Raw genomic sequence first — 16161 nt, forward strand, 5'->3', positions numbered from 1 at the left:
CAAATATGGGGGCCTAACAGAGAGTGCTTGCAGCTCAGAACCTCTACGCGCCGAAGTAATGGCCACTAGGAAAATTGTCTTCCAAGAAAGGAACTTCAATGGACAAGAAGATGCGGGCTCAAAAGGGGGAAGCATGAGTTGAGACAGCACCAAATTTAGATTCCAGGGAGTAATCGGATGTCTGATAGGGTCCCAGACCCTTTCAGAAAGGCTTTCCATAATCTGTGGGACATAATGTTAGAACCTGTGCATCACACATGGAAGTTAGATATGGCAGCCAATTGAACCCTTATATTAGGGGCTGCCACTCCACCGTGGAAAAGTGAAGTAATAAATTCCAGAATGCTATGAATAGGGGCGATAAAGGGATCAATACCATGTTGAGAAGCCCAATGACCAAATCGTTTCCATTTACTGTTATATAGTTTCCTGGTGGAGACTTTATGCGAGGAAACCAGAATATGCTGAACCACGGGAGACAAATCATGAGACCTGGCTAGGTTGGGAAGTACAGCAGCCAAGCTGTCAGTTTGAGGGATACAAGAGAGGGGTGAAGAACTCCCGAGGAATGAGTCAGAAGGTCTGGCACTGGGTCCAGAACCCAAGGTTCTTCCACTTGGTATTGTTGAAGGAAGGGGAACCACATCTGCCGAGGCCAAAACAGGGCTATCACAACAACAGTCCTTCCCAGGCTTTTGGCTTTCTGTAAAAATTTGGGGATCAGCGGGGATGGAGGAAAGGCATATAGGAGACCAGAGGGCCAATCGTGTAAGAGTGCGTCCCTTGGGATGTCCCCTGGTGGAGCATATAAGGCAAAGTAGCTTCTGCATCTGGCATTCATCGGGGATGCAAAAAGGTTGCAGCAAGGCTGTCCCCATTTGCAGAATATCCTTTCCGCCACTCATTCTTTGAGGGACCACTCGTGAGGCAACAGAATGGCTCTGCTCAATTTGTCCGCTATCACATTGGATGACCCCGGGATGTGCGTTGCTATGGGAAAGCCCCCGGTGGATACAGCCCACTGCCAAATTCTCAGGGTCTCCCGGCATAAGGGGTAAGATCTGGTTCCCCCTTGCTTGTTGATGTACCAGACTACCGACATGTTGTCTGTCTGTACTGCAATTGTCTCTTGAGGTAGAGAGTCATGAAAGTGTTGCAACACCAGGAACACCGCTCTCAACTCCAAGACACTGATGTGCAAATTGGATTCCATCTCTGACCAAGTACCTTGGACAGTTCTTCCCTGACACAGCCCCCCACCCTATCAGGGAAGCATCTGTGGTCACTGTGGCTGTTAGAGGGGGGAGTACAAAAGGATGACCTACAGTAACTTGGTGGCTGTTCAACCACCAAAGGAGGTCCTTTTTGCAAGTATTTGTCAGCAGAATCTCGTGTGGCATTGGAAGTTGTTAATAAGACCACTGTGTGAAGAGTAACCATTGGAGTATCCTCATGTGCATGTGCCCCAGAGGAACCGCTATGACAGTCACTGCCATAGTGCCTAACAGCTTCAGAACTTGGAATGCAGGGACTTTCTTTTCCATCAACAAAAGGGATACTTGGTTTCGTAAAGAGATTACTCGTTCTTGAGGTGGTGGTGTCTAGATCTGCTCCTATAAAGGAAATATGCTGCGACGGCGATAAAGCAGATTTTTTGAAATTTAAGGTTATGCCCAAGTGGGAGCACAGGCTGATAGTGTAATCCCTGGCGTGAATCAGTTGATGCCTGGTGGTGGCGGTGAGGAGCCAGTCGTCGAGATATGGAAACACCCGGAATCCTAAACGTCTCAGGTGAGCCGTGACAACTGCCATGCATTTGGTGAACACTCTGGGGGCTGTGGTGAGACCAAAGGGCAGAGCTCGGAACTGCTAGTGACTGGCCCCCAGCTGGAAATGCAAGTGATCTCTGGATGGCCTGGCCATTTTTATGTGGTAGTACGCATCCTTGAGATCTATCGAGCACATCCAATCGCCCGTTTCAAGAAAGGGGATTATCAACTGAAGCGTGACCATCCGGAACTTTTCCTTTTTGACAAAGGAGTTGAGATTGCTGAGGTCCAAGATGGGCCTCCAGTCCCCTGTTTTCTTTGGAACTAAAAAGAACCTGGAGTAAGTTCCGGATCCTATTTGGTCTGCCGGGACTGGCTGGATGAATCCTTTTTCCAGCAGCCTCTGAATTTCTACGGCTGCTAGACTCCGCAGACTGGGTGGAATGTCTGGGATCCTTGTCCGAATGGAAGAGAATTCTGAAAAGGGAATGATGTAGCCTCTGGTGATTATGCTTTTTACCCAGGAATCTGATGTAATTCCTAGCCAGGCATCTGGGTATAAAAGCTAAGCGACCCCCGACTGCCTCCAGAGTAGGATGGTTGGGCCTCCTCTCAGGAGCGCTGATAGAGTTTGCCAGGGAACTGCTCCCTGTCACCCTGGTTTTGCGGACCCCCTCTACCGCCTGGGCGGTGTCTACCATTATACCCCCCTCCTCTGCCCCTGGAGGGGGTTTCACTACGTGTGTTCTGGAAAGCTCCTTGGGACTTTTGGAACCACATTTTTCCACCTCTCTGCCCTTTGGGGTATGGTCTAGTGGGGGAGGAAAAACGGACTCCTACGGCAGATAGAGTCTTTCCTTCCTGCTCACACCTAGTGAGTGTCTCCTTGACTTTGGGACCAAACAAGGAAGAGCTATCAAATGGGGTATTTGCAAAGGAAGACTTGAAGGCTTCCGCAAAGTAGCATAAGTGTATCCAGGATAGTCTCCGCAGAGCTATCACTGAACCCGCTGCCCGGCTCGATCCCTCGGCTGCATAAGAAATGAGCCTCATGGACGAGTTTACGATGGAATTAAGGGTGTTAAGCTGTGCCGTCACTTTCTGGGAGACAGCATCACCTGTGTTGCCCTGTAGAGCATCTCCAAGCTCTTTTAGGAGATCTCATTGAAGACAGGTAAAATGGGTTAAGTAGCTATGCGATCTCATTGCAAATGTCGCAGAACTAAAGATGCGTTTCCCATATCTGTCCATCGTCCTGGAATCTCTATTAGGGGGGGATGGACAGAACAGGAGGTGTCTGACATCTCTTTCCTGGTGGCCGCCACCACCATGGCATCAACGGGAACCCCTTTTGTGAGAAATGACTTATCCTGAGGGCAGGTGATAAATTTGTTGGGCCTCTGAGGGACCGGTTCCATAGAATCAGGAGACTCCCACGCCTTTCGAGCGATCAAGTCCATTAATTCATCGAAAGGCGGAGCAACCCAGGAAGTGGAGGGCTGAGACCCAAAAGCCTTCAGGAGCACAGACTCATCCTCAGTAGAGGTAAGGGACTGCCAGTCACACCTCTGCCTTAGTATTTCAAGGATGTCTGCAAAAGAGACATCCTCAAAGGAGGACCATGGGGACCCTTCTGATTCCTCGAAGTTGGTGTCTGATGTTAAGGATTCCTCGGGGGAATCTAAATGCCTCCTCTTACACAGTCTTTTCCTGGGAACTTCATCAGTGGGGGTGTCTGGTGAAGTCTCTGTCAAGTTGGGGTCACCCAATGGGGTTACCTGAGGCTATGGGTCTCGGCACTTAGTGGGAACCTGTGGTGTAGAGACAGAACGCGGCCCTTTAGGGGAGGAAGAGGAAGGAACCGAAGAAGTGAGGGTCTTAGCAGACATGGCCTTCCTCATGGCATCGAAGGGACCGGTTTCACGACCCGAGGAGTCCACCGGTTCCGAAGAAGACGGTAGCCTCCCAGGGGCCAAGACCACGGGCTCCGAACCAGAGGACAGAACTGAGCTCATCTGTGCCGAAGCCCAGAGAGGGAGAGTCGGAACCGAAGCCTCGGTTCGACCCCCCCCCCAGAACAGACGAGAGTGACGGCTCAGAGACTGTTCGATTGGAACCGAAGAAGTCAAAGTCGAAGGAGCCAAGAGCACTGGAACAGGCCTCGGCTCAGAGGGTTCCACCACTATCAGATCCTCTCTTTCTGGCTCCGAAGGCTCGACTGGCCTCGGAGGAGGAGCAGAACTCGTGGAAGGAGGGGTCGTAGGCTTTGAAGCCAACTGGGTCGAAGCAGCAAGCAATTTGGTCAGGGCCAGGTTCACCAAAAGTCTCTGTACCAATCGGTCCACATCGATGTCAGAAAGGGCACCGGAAGAACAGGTCGAATGAGCCAAAGAAGCCATTGACTTAAGGATCGGAGATTTCAAAATCTCCGGCAACGGTTCCAACACGATGACTTGGCTCCGAGGTAAGATCTTGGTGCACGGCTCTGAAGTCTGTGGAGCCGGCAAACGAGTCTTGCCAGAGGTGCTCTGAGCCGAAGACTTGTGCATCGAAGACACCTTAGACGACTTTGACCCCTTCGAGGACTTGGAGGTCTGGTCAGTCTTATCCAATAAATCCTGGAAGTCCGATTTCAACAGTCCTCTGTCTACCAATTTCCTTCTCCTCTCTAATAACATCCTGCCACTGAAGGAATGGCAGATAGAGCAGTCCTCCTGTAAATGTAGCAGACCTAAACAATAAACACAAGAAGAATGATTATCCGTAATGGACATCTTTTGTCCAGTCACACTTTTTGAAACCAGATTTTTGCTTTTCTGACACTGTGAAAAAATTACTCCAATAACACCACAAAACTCACTTAGAATTTCAGATCCCTGAACTACAATAACTATAAGGAGATTGGGTATTAAATTTGACAGAGCCCTGTCAAAAAGAGTAAATCAAAAAAGGCTAAGGCCTAGGAGCAAACTGCTCCGAACTACTTTCAAATACTAGCTTAGATAACCTATTCTAATATCACCGAAAAGGGAGAAAAAAACTGAAGCCTCACTAAACATCAGATCCCTGATAAATATTAAAGTCTAAATACAGAAATATATAATAAAAGAGAATACTGGCCCGAGCTTCTTCAGAAGATCATGTGATCCGTTGCAACGGCAAACTAGATCTGGGGTTTGGCAGCACAGCATCATGGGATAGGGACTGTGTCTCTAGCTTCTAAGACATCTAGAGCTTGGAAAGCGGCCGACTCGGAGGCGATGGATTGGCTCTGAACCCACGTGTAAGAACAAACGTTGAGATTGAACAACTTCACATCAGATGATTTGATTTTCTAACGGACTTTGTTTTGGCCAGATAAAATTTTAATTGCCTGTGAACATCCAGGGAGTGTAGTATTCTCTCACTGTCATTCTGTGGACAGGAGGAAAAGGGTTGGTAACTGAATGGACTGATTTAGTGATAGCTCATTGACCACTTTAGGCATGAAAGAGGGATTGGTGTGCAGGATCACCTTGTCTTTATGGAAGATAGTGTAAGGAGGGCATGCTATGAGTGCCTGTAACTTTGATACCCTTCTTACTGAAGTGAGGGTTACCAGCGAAACTGTTTTCCATGTGCACATCTGCAGGGATGCAGAAGTGACTGGTTCAAGTGGGGTCAGTGTAAGTTTCTCCAAGACATAATTTAGGTCCCAAGGTGGTGGGGTAGGCTTTCTGGGTGGTGTTATGTGCAAGACCCCTTTCAAGAACAATTAAACATCCAACCTGGAGAGTAAGAGAGGTTCCACGGGAAGGCAGGCACAGATAGCACAGAGGTGTACTTTCAATGAAGAGGAGGACAGATCTACTTTAAAATCAGCTCACACACAAGTTAAGACTAAAGATACATCCGCTAGAAGGGGGTCCTTATGTCTTTGGAGACACCAATTGGTGAATCTGTTCCATTCAGAAATGTAGGATCTCCTTGATTTAGGTTTCCTGGCCTCCTGCAGGATAGAAAGCACATCCTCTGTGTAGCAGTGTCTGAAGGGTACTAGACATTTGTCACCCAGAATTAGGTTCAGCATCTCTAGGTGTGGAGGGATGAGAGTTTCCTCCTGTTGTGCGAGTAGTTCCACCTTGTAAGGTAACTTGCGGTGACTGCCCTTGGCAAGGGATTACAGAAGGGAGAATCAATGATGCCTTGGCCAGTATAGTGTCATCAGAAAGATTTTTGGCATGTATCTCCTGATCTTCGGGAGGACTTTCTGAATGAGAGGGAAGGGTGGAAAGGCATACAGAAATGATCCCGTCCATGACATGGAGAAGGCGTCCACTCTCCAAACTAGGGGACAGTGATGTTTGGTACAGAATTTCGTCAGTTGTCTTCTGGGGGGAGGCAAACGGATCTATATGTGGTGTACCCCCATTGGTGGACAATGTCTAGAAAAATTTCCCTGTGTAACATCCACTCGTGATGTAGAGAGAATGATCTCCTTAGAGCAGGGGTGTCCAACCTTTTCAGTTGCAAGGGCCGCATTGAGTCAACAGAAGTGGTCTGGGGGCAAACGGCAAGTGAGGACCAAAAAAAAAAAAGGTCTCTCACAAACTGAAGAGCAAAAAAAAAGGAAAAAGTCTCTAACGACCCCAGGTATATGCGGACTAATACAAAGTCGGCCCACTGGCTGTATTGTAGGTGAATTTGAACAATAAATAAATTAATAAATGCATAATATTTGCCCTAATTCAATAACTAATTCTAATTATTAAAAAAACACCAGTTACCACCTGTCCCACCTTTATGAGGGACAGTCCCAGTTTGGGCAGTTGTAAAAAAAAAAAAAAATAAAAAAAAAAAAAAAATTTTTTGGGACAAAATTCTTTCCTATATTTTATGTAATAGTTTAATAAAAAATTAATCTAAAAAATAAAAAAACCTAAAAAATATAGAAATAGAATAAAGCAACTAAAAAAAACAAGACAAGAATTTTTTTTTTTAGGCAAAAGTTAAGTTTTATCCTTTGTACTGCTCACTCACGGTATGGTGTAAAATCTAAAATCTGATGTTTGTAAAAAAATGTCCCACTTTTTGCCCATTGAAAGGTGGCAAACCCTAAGTTCAATATATTACAGTTCACAAAACTGGTTTGTTGAATATGTTAGTAGAGGCCATCAAACAAAAATGACTGAATGACATTAAGCCAGAGATGTAGCTGTTAAGAAAAGGAATAATCTATCAAGCAAAAAACTTTCTGCGCCCTCAAAGTTCACAAAGCAGAGCATAACAACTACTTCCTTCACACAAAGCTCATAGGGCAATTCAATAAAATAATCAGATGTGCTGTGCATTTACAATGGCCTGTGTTTCCAGCTTGGTACGAGCTGCAAAATGATGAAAATCTAGCCTAGCGCTAGCAGCCAAACAACCAACTTAAGTACAAGCATGAACCAAAATAATTTTCATTTAAAAGTGAACAAAACTATGCAGCAAATCAAGCACTGCAAAACATCCAGGACTGGTTTATTAAAAGTCTTCTGTAGATGCAGACATTTTATTCCGCTCATGCATTAACTTTTTCATGCGCTTTGAAAAATACATATACAGGTTTTTTAGAAGTAAACATTACCTGACAGCATTAGAAAAAAAACTTGCATCAACCTGTTTACTACCATTTCTCTTGTATGCCTCCCCCATCATGACTAACCTACATAGCAACCCCCCCCCCAATGAAACTGGACAGCTGCTACACACTATAATTGCTAGATTTCGCAGCAGTTTACATACAGAAAGTCAACACTGCACAGCCTTAACTGTGTACTGGCTCGAGCCTCACAATCTCCTAACTACCAGCTACCTACTCACAACTAGGTATTGCCCATAACCTAATTATAGTAGACATTTTAATCATTGTCATTATTCCTCAGTCTATCTCTAAAAACACTACAACCACAGCAGCTGCATTCTAAGAAAAGTGACTAGAAATAAGTTTTCAACGAAGGAATGCCCATTCATGCATGTCGCCACACGGAAGACGCTCTAACTGAGAATCGAACGGGCAACGTCTAACTAACATGCAAAAATACTACAGAAAAATCATCTTATCTAATATGCAGATGCGGCTTAGGCATCATTTTAGCATATGTGAACAACCTCAAAATCACCACTAAGCTTCAGGATGACTTAAAGTGCAGCACTGAATACACGGGTTTACACTTGCTCCATTCCCACCTGCCTATCTGCATCATGACTATCTCAAGTATGTCTGTTTGAGTTATTACTGTGCACCTTGAGAGACTAGTTCAAATCACTTTATTACCTCCCACTATTACATGATTGCAATATCAGATTCCAGGTTAGACTGACTTAAATGTATGCAGCCTCTGATGCCATGTAACAAATGCTTCATGCTTAATGACAATCACTTTCTTTTATCATTTACTGATACTACCTGTGAGCAGTAAAAATACTTGCTAAATTTGAAGTCTGACCTCATACTCTTCTAAATATTAATGCTGTTTGAGACCCTGCAAAAGCTTACTTGTAATTCAAAGTGAAATTCTGCTTTTACCTAGAGAGGCCTAAATACAGTGAAAGGATTACTAGCTTCAACAACTGGCTAAGTAGTTGGATTGTCATGCCTGGGGCAGGGGGTCCAGTATGTGTCAGCATGGGATGAGGTAGCAGGCAGACTAACTAGCTTTGCAAAGGACAGCCTGCAGCTCTTGTTCCACGGCTTTCTCTTACTGGATAAAGCCTTTGCTACACCCTCAGTTTTTTTTTTAAGAAAGAGTCCATTACTACACATCCCAATACAGTAGACAAAATGACAGCAAATTCAAAGTCTAACTATATTAAAGTTACTCTCCTCAATGCCAGAGATATAAATAAATTGTCTGATCCTGAAACTCTCCTGCAACTTGAACGCACCCATAACTGTGTCGTAACCGAGACTTGGTTTCATTGTAAAGACAGTACTCTCTTTTTACATGGGGTTATCACATACCATGCATTCAGACCAAAGAGAAACTGTGGGGACATTTTCATACTTGCCAGTAACTAGATCACCTTTAGGTACACTCCCAAGAGACCTTCAAACTGAACTCACTGAACTCCAACTTCACCGTCCAAAACAAAAAAGAGTATTAACTTCTTGCCTGGTATAGGATGCTGTCTGTCTCTTCAGATGACCATAAGAAATTACCAAATGTGTTTCCTGAAATGCCCATAATGAAAAGTACTCTTCTGATGGGAGAAGTGTTCAATAATCCATTGATAAAACTGTGCACATATACCTCAAAAGTTTGGCATGCCCAAAAACTCATCGACTTAATAAATAATAATTCCCTAGCCTAGTACATTTAGTTAACCAGCTCGTTAGGGAGCAAAACATTCGGGACCTTGTCCTTACAAATACAGCCCCTTATGAACCACTCCTACCTGATTAAAATCAAACCATAAACTTGTGACCTCCTTTAAAGTCTGAATCCCCCACCCCATTATCAAATGTGAATTTAAGGGCTTCGAAAAAGAAAATCTTCTCAAAGTCTATGATGACCTCTCAAAAGTTACCTACCTATATTATCACTAGCCCACATGCAGCATCAGCTGCTACATATGTAATGGAGTTCTACTTCCGCCTGGAAAGGTGCTTAGATATGGCAATCCCAACAAGAGCCAACAATATTGGGAAATTAACTAAAAAAAAAAAAAAACGCTCTAATGGTCCACTAGTACAAGTAAACTTCATTACAAAAAGAAATAAAAAATCTTCTAAATTCCTATAAAAATAACTTTAAATCTACCCACATTAAAGACTTTTATCAAAGAGACCAGCAAAGAACTAAAACCTACCATCAGGAAGGTCATGCTAAATATGAAGTGAAACTAGCATATGAAACCAAGTAGTACAACTTTAAATGCTTCTTTATATCATAAAATTAAGAAACCATACCAAGCAGATATCTGAACTAATCCAAAATAGCATCACTCACTCAGACTCAAAGGACAGAGTTCTATACCACAGAAACAGTCATTGAAATTACACAAATCGCTGGCAAGTACACCAATAGATTGCAATTCCAAAATCAGGGCCAGCAGTACTGTAAAAACTCATCCTTCAGTCAACTACAATTATATAGCTTAGCTTACCTTTTTTACTGTTGTAGAATATAGATGTTGTAGTCAGTGTGTAAAATAAATAATAAATCCACTTTCTTCGCCGCGATTTCACTCCTTCCTTCACCGCAAATGAAAAAAACAACCGAACGGTGTTTTGGCGCATGCGCATACCAGCTGAAAGACACTGGCAAGAAAAAAAACGTGAAAAAAGTAATTTTGCGCATGCGCAGAATAGCTGAAGGACACGGGCGTGAAAACACACGGAAAAAAAGTTAAATTTCAATTTAAGGGTCACGGGCCGCATGGAAGAGCTCTGGGGGCCGCATGCGGCCCGCGGGTTGGACACTCCTGCCTTAGAGCATCTGCCTGAAGGATGTCTGGGAAGAGCTGGTTTGTGGCAGAGTGGTTAAGGTATTAACTTAATATCTTTAAGGTAAAGGGTTTTTTTTGTGTTGTCATTCCCTTTGGGAAAAACTCTGTTCCCATGAATTACCAGACTGATGGTAGTCCACTGAACACGGAAGGCGTTATAAGAGATCAGGGAACACAGGTTGGCAGCAACCTCTCTTTTGACCACCACACTGCCACTGTGGTCAGAAAATCCTGTGTGGCACATCTCATTACTAAGGCTTTTGCATCCAGGAAGAAAGAGGTCATTGTCCCCCTCTACTCTTCCCTCATTAGGCCAGTCATGGAGTACAATGCCCCATTTGGCATGTACCTCACTAAATACCTGCAACAACTGGAGACGTCACAAAAGTACCTCACAAAGAGGATCCTATGCCTTAAACATTTGTCCTACATGGACAGTCTCAAAAAACTCCAACTATTCTCTGTGTCATATCGCCTACTTACAGGCGATCTCTGCTTGACTTACAAAGCCATGTCTGACCCAGCTCTGTTAGAAATGCTACATCTAAAGAAATCCCAATCCCTCTGCACCACATGCTCCAGAGACCTCAACCTCATTACCATAATCAACAGAACATGCTGGAGGGACAGGTTCATAACCCAGAGACTGCCCATGTTATGGAATAGACTTCCCATACATGTCAAGCAGAGCACCTCACTGGCCCACTTCAAGAGAAATCTTGATGAGGGGATGGGAAATAGAAAATTCACCCCCAGGGATCACTCCAGTGGCTTTACTCGACAGAAGCACTGGGAACTAAGGTCAGGTGGCATGATGCCAGGGTAATTCTATGGGCTAGGCTTGTAAAGGCTCCAGAGGCATTAGCCTAGTACACACCTATGAACCTATGTATGTTGCCTGTAGGGATAAGCTGTTCTGAGAGGCTAATTCCCAAATTTGCATTGCCAGCCTGCAAAGGAGGTAAGACCTGCCCCCCCCCATTTGTCTCGGGGTAAAAATTCCCCTCATTAGGTCTGTCCAAATCCTGCACCCCAGGAAGACTTGGGGAGGATCAGTGTGAAACCTTGTCTCTGAAGCAGGGACATAGAGAACTGGAGATGATTTTTGAGGGTCTCTTCTTTTTCTGCAAGAATCAAAAGATCATCTAGGTAGGGACATAACTGTATGCCCTTTGTCCTGCAGAAGGCTATGACAGGAGCTAGGCATCTGGTCAAAACCCTTGGTGCAGTGGACAAACCAACAGGCAAGGCAGCACCCAGCAAAGTGCAAGTATTTCTTGTGGTTTGGATGTATGGGGATGTGGAGCTAAGTCTACTTCAGGTCCAAAGTGGCCATGAATGCTTGTGGTGACAACAGTGGAAGCAGGATCTCTAGGGACAGCATTCTGAAAGAGGGGACTTTTAGAAAAAGATTTAGAACGGATAAGTCCAGGATTGGTCTCCATGGTTCATCTTTTTTTGGAACTAGGAAAAGTCTGGAGTAAAAACCTTTTCCTTCTTGTCCTAATGGAACGGGTTCTATGGTGCCTTGTGCCCGTATATCCTGGATTATGTGGGGAATTAGGTGAAGATGATTTTTGTGTGGGAAAGGAATGCCCTGTGGGGTGGGTCTTTCCTGCCAGGATAGGAAATATCCTTTTTCTACTATTGCCAGCACCCAGTGGTCTGTGGTGATTTCTTTCCAAAGGGGCAGACAGTGAGAGAGATGGGAAAATAGGGGAGGTGGGGGCAAGGCAGTCAAAGATTGTTGCCATTATTTCTGTCCTAAAAGGACCATCTTTGGGCTGGTTGAAAAGAGGTAGTTCTTGAAGAGGTTGCCACCTAGTCCCTTTTCTATGCCTGCTAGTGGAAGGGGTGGTCATAGCAGGGGCCCTTCTGACATAGGATGTCTTAGCAGGATAATTTCTACAGTGCTTTGGTATGGGAGAAACCAGCAGGTGTTTAATTTCCTGCAGCTCTTTGATCTTCTCCTGTAGATTTTTAAATAGCGCTGCAGCTTGCTTTCCAAACAGAAGGTTATTATTAAGCAGAGCATCTAGGATTGTGGACTTAAAATCTTCTGTAAGTGGCTGGGGGCTAAGCCAGGAGTTATCTATGCAGAACTGATGCAATTGCAGTTGAACTAGTAGAGGCCTCTGCTGCATCATAACTGCATCTGATTGAGTGCCTGGCCACCTGGGATGCCAGGGGTAGCTTAGATGCTACTTTAATTTTGTTAGGGGAGTCAGGCAGCGAGTTCAGAAGTGTAGAGGCTTAGGATACCAAGTCCAAGGCATATTCTACCATATGTGTTTGGTAGTTGACAGCTCTGAAGGCCAGGGTGGAAGAGGTGCAAGTCTTCTTGCCCAGCCTATCCATAATTTTACTGTCTTTATCTGAAGGTAAAAGTGACGAGGAAGGCAGAAATCAAGACGGTCTATCTGGGGCCACAGCTATAACAGCAGGGTCCGCCAAGGGGGGGGTTTACTAGGAATTTGTGGCCATCAGGCACTTTGGGGCAGGTGGCCAAGAGTCAGGGTTCTTACAGCAGGAAGCAAATGTGTCAAGGTATGCAGGGATCACTGGAGGAATGGCTGATGGGGAGGATGTTTCAACCTGCAACAACTCAAAGTATCTTTTTTGAGTTTCTGTAATTTGGGAAGTGTTCCATTTGAAGTATTCATTCATCTTAGTGATAGTTTCACCAAATGTTATGTCCTCTGGAGGGGAATCTCCTGGGTGTGTTGTCCTTTGGATGAGATAAACTAAGGCCCTATCTGCCTGAGATGTTGGTAGCTCAGGTGGATGTAAAGCAGCCCATGGCATCTATCGAAAAGAGAAAGGGAAGTTCCCCTATGCCCTGGCCAAATTTCCCCTAGCAGTATAAATACCAGCTTGGGTCTCCCTTGTGAAGAGGATACTACCCTATTGGGACTAACCTGGTTAACAAAGAATAGATAGATAGATAGATAGATAGATAGATAGACAGATAGATAGATAGATGTCAGCGTAAGTGCTGGCATTCAGAAGTAGGAGGCCTCCATATTAACAGCAGCAGCATTTGTCCTCTTCATTTCTTTGTAGCCAGAAACCTTGGCAGGTGTGTCATTTTAAAATCATCTAAAAGTACAGCAGTACATACTGAGCCAAACACCTAAAGACTTGAACTTGGTAAAAGTGAGCTACTCCAGTACAAGACCCATCTATAAAGCAGATTTGCACGGTAACAAATCATCTACATCAACAAGTCTTTCTGAGTTGGGCCTGTTGCATCATTCAAAGACGCGAGTCATTTTCTAATCACATACACATGCAGTATAATATGTACAGAAATAAAAACATCAATAAGAAATTTAACTATAAACAGTAGGACAAAGGGAAAGTAGATTTAACGCTACAGTGAACTCTGAAGTTATTGCTCATATGGTGGTACTTTGCGGAATTGTAAGAAAGGCCACTGTAGCAGTAAGGCGTAACATTTACTCTGAAGCAGTGACAGGTAACCCCCCCCGGAGATGGACAGTTATGGATTCCACTATAGCACAGCAGTACAAGCTTGCCCTACCCTAGGCTGCACTTTGAGTGTTAAATGTGTAGTGAAAATATCAAGGACAATCTAAAGTTGTTGCATCTAACATGTCCTGAATGGAAACAATGAGCAATCTGCCTGAATAGGGTTTTGAAGTAGTTTTCAAAAGAAAAAGGTAACACAGCAGGGTCAGAAGCTAAGTGTTGTGTGTCAAGAGGCAAGCTTTTCTGTTCTTTCTTAAGAGACAAAGAGTTGGATATTTTTTCTTAAAAAGAACAAGTCCTTCAGGTACAATACCTCAACCATCTGTGGATATCTACACTAAGTGATAAATGTTCTCAAGCATTCTGGAAGTTGCAGTAAATAATCGCAGTTGAACTGACTGCTTCAAAGAGAGTTTTAACATAAACGAACCAGTTTCAGTAATATCCCTCATTATAAGACAAGACATTTTATATTTTAAAGCTTACAGGTTTGATTTTTTTTTTCTCCCAGACAGGACTGCTATAGAGAAAAAATAGTCCAGAACAGGTACTGTACTTTAAGTCTAGGAACATGCAGGTTAATGTGGAAATTAAGTCAAGTTTTCCAGGATAAGGTTGAAGTCACCAAGATTGTGACACTTGTCTCTTAGGAGATCTTATACCAGACGTTCCTTTAATGGAAACTCAACTAAAGGGTTGGCTGCCACCTGAGAGAATGACAATACAGGCTGACACTGCAATGACATGAACTTTAAAGTCAGTCTAGCCTATAATTAATAAGATGGATGAAACAGACCGAGAGGTTTCCAACTGGAAATTTAAAGGCTCTAACCCATGCATGTTGCCGACATGCTAAAAACTTCTCCCACTTCTGAAAGTATGACTTGCTTCAGTATGTCTCTTGATTCCAATTCAGGATTTTTAGTGCAGACGATAAGCATGCCTCACTAGGAAATATAAAGATACTATCTTCCATGCTTAAATAGTGAGGAATTTCACACTGAGGTGATGAACTCCGATTTGGTGCAACATCAGACTTTTGTTTAGGGACACAAAAGGATACCAGTGAGTTGCATAAGAAGAAATAAAAAAACACTGTTTTTTTTGCTGGAATCCATGAAACTGCACTAAAAGTACACATCTATTCTTGATACTAAGAAAATAGAAGTATCCCAGCTTCCAAGCACTTGGACAATGACTGTAGTGAAAATGACCTTGATACCTACGCATTCAGCTGAGTAGTAAATAGATAAGTTTTTGGAATGTCTAACGAGATTTATACTCTGATGAAAGACTAAGGTATTCAAGCTGCAATTCATGAGCTAGGGATCTTGGTGTATTAAGGAAATTTGCCACACATTTTGTTATTTTGGTACGCTACCCGGAACAAGTTGTACTGAATTACCTATTGCCACATTAACATCGTTTCCACCTACAGATGGCAAAAGTGTGTTCCCCCGTCACAGAATGCACATCACTGTAGTACAGTCCATGTTTGCCTAAAGAGAATCTGGCTGAAAATGATAATGAAATGCCTCCAGAACGTCTGCAATCCTTCTCATCTCTGTTTTATGCTAATGCGAAGGGAATCTTTCTTGACCAGTACCATATGATAATAGTTGTTTTTTTAAGTGGATTCCCCATGCACATTTTAATTAATCTGTTAACACACTGACCATGGCAATATTGTTATTCCTAACAAATAAGTTTTGAGGGTTCTACTAAATAAATGACTTTATTGAACTTACTATTGGAATTGTATTTACCAGACTATTTGAAGCTTGATTCCATGTTTTCTTTAATACCCAGTAATGTTTTATCATGTACTGCTTTGCATAAGGAAATACTGGAATGCAAAACAATATGCTCATAAACTACCTGAGGAAGCGTCTTGCGACAACTGCTAGTATTGGATGAATTCCTGCATAAAGTCATGACTTCTTGAATGTCAGTTAAAGGAAAGAAAATTTTAATTTGTATTGTCTCTAGAACTGTGTGTAAGAATGTTGCTGTACATCACAGAATAAAATTTTATTTCACATAGTGATTCATTCACAGTGGTACAGTGGTGCAGGGGGTAAGGCTGCTGCCTCACAGCAAGACATTCTCTGGTTCAAATCTCAGTTAGGTGCCTTCCATACAGTGTCTGCATGACCTCCCTATGTTTGAGTGGGTTTTCTCCAGGTGCCCCAGATTCCTTCCTCATGCCAATGGATGTGGATTTGCCACTTTAAAATGGTCATAGGTATGAGTGTGCGTATATGTATGCGAGTTGTAGACAACTACCATGGCAGAGCTAGCCACATGGCACTGTGAACATTGGCTCCAGATGATGGCCACTGTTGATGTGATACACAAATTCATGTGCAAAAACGTGAAAAGAGGGTGATAGATTAATTCCAATGAAAAGGTTCCACTTTTATTTTGA

At 43.5% G+C, this 16161-nt stretch overlaps 1 protein-coding gene across 3 annotated transcripts in view; it reads right to left on the reverse strand.

Moving 5' to 3' along the window:
- The window catches only part of AP2B1 (adaptor related protein complex 2 subunit beta 1), a 1330026-nt gene that overhangs the window by 897788 nt on the left and 416077 nt on the right, over positions 1 to 16161 (reverse strand). The gene's annotated exons all lie outside the window — the stretch shown is intronic.

The sequence above is a fragment of the Protopterus annectens genome, chromosome 2.part1, assembly GCF_019279795.1.
Source record: "Protopterus annectens isolate FY-2018-M chromosome 2.part1, PAN1.0, whole genome shotgun sequence".
In the NCBI taxonomy this organism is placed as follows: Eukaryota; Metazoa; Chordata; order Ceratodontiformes; family Protopteridae; genus Protopterus; species Protopterus annectens.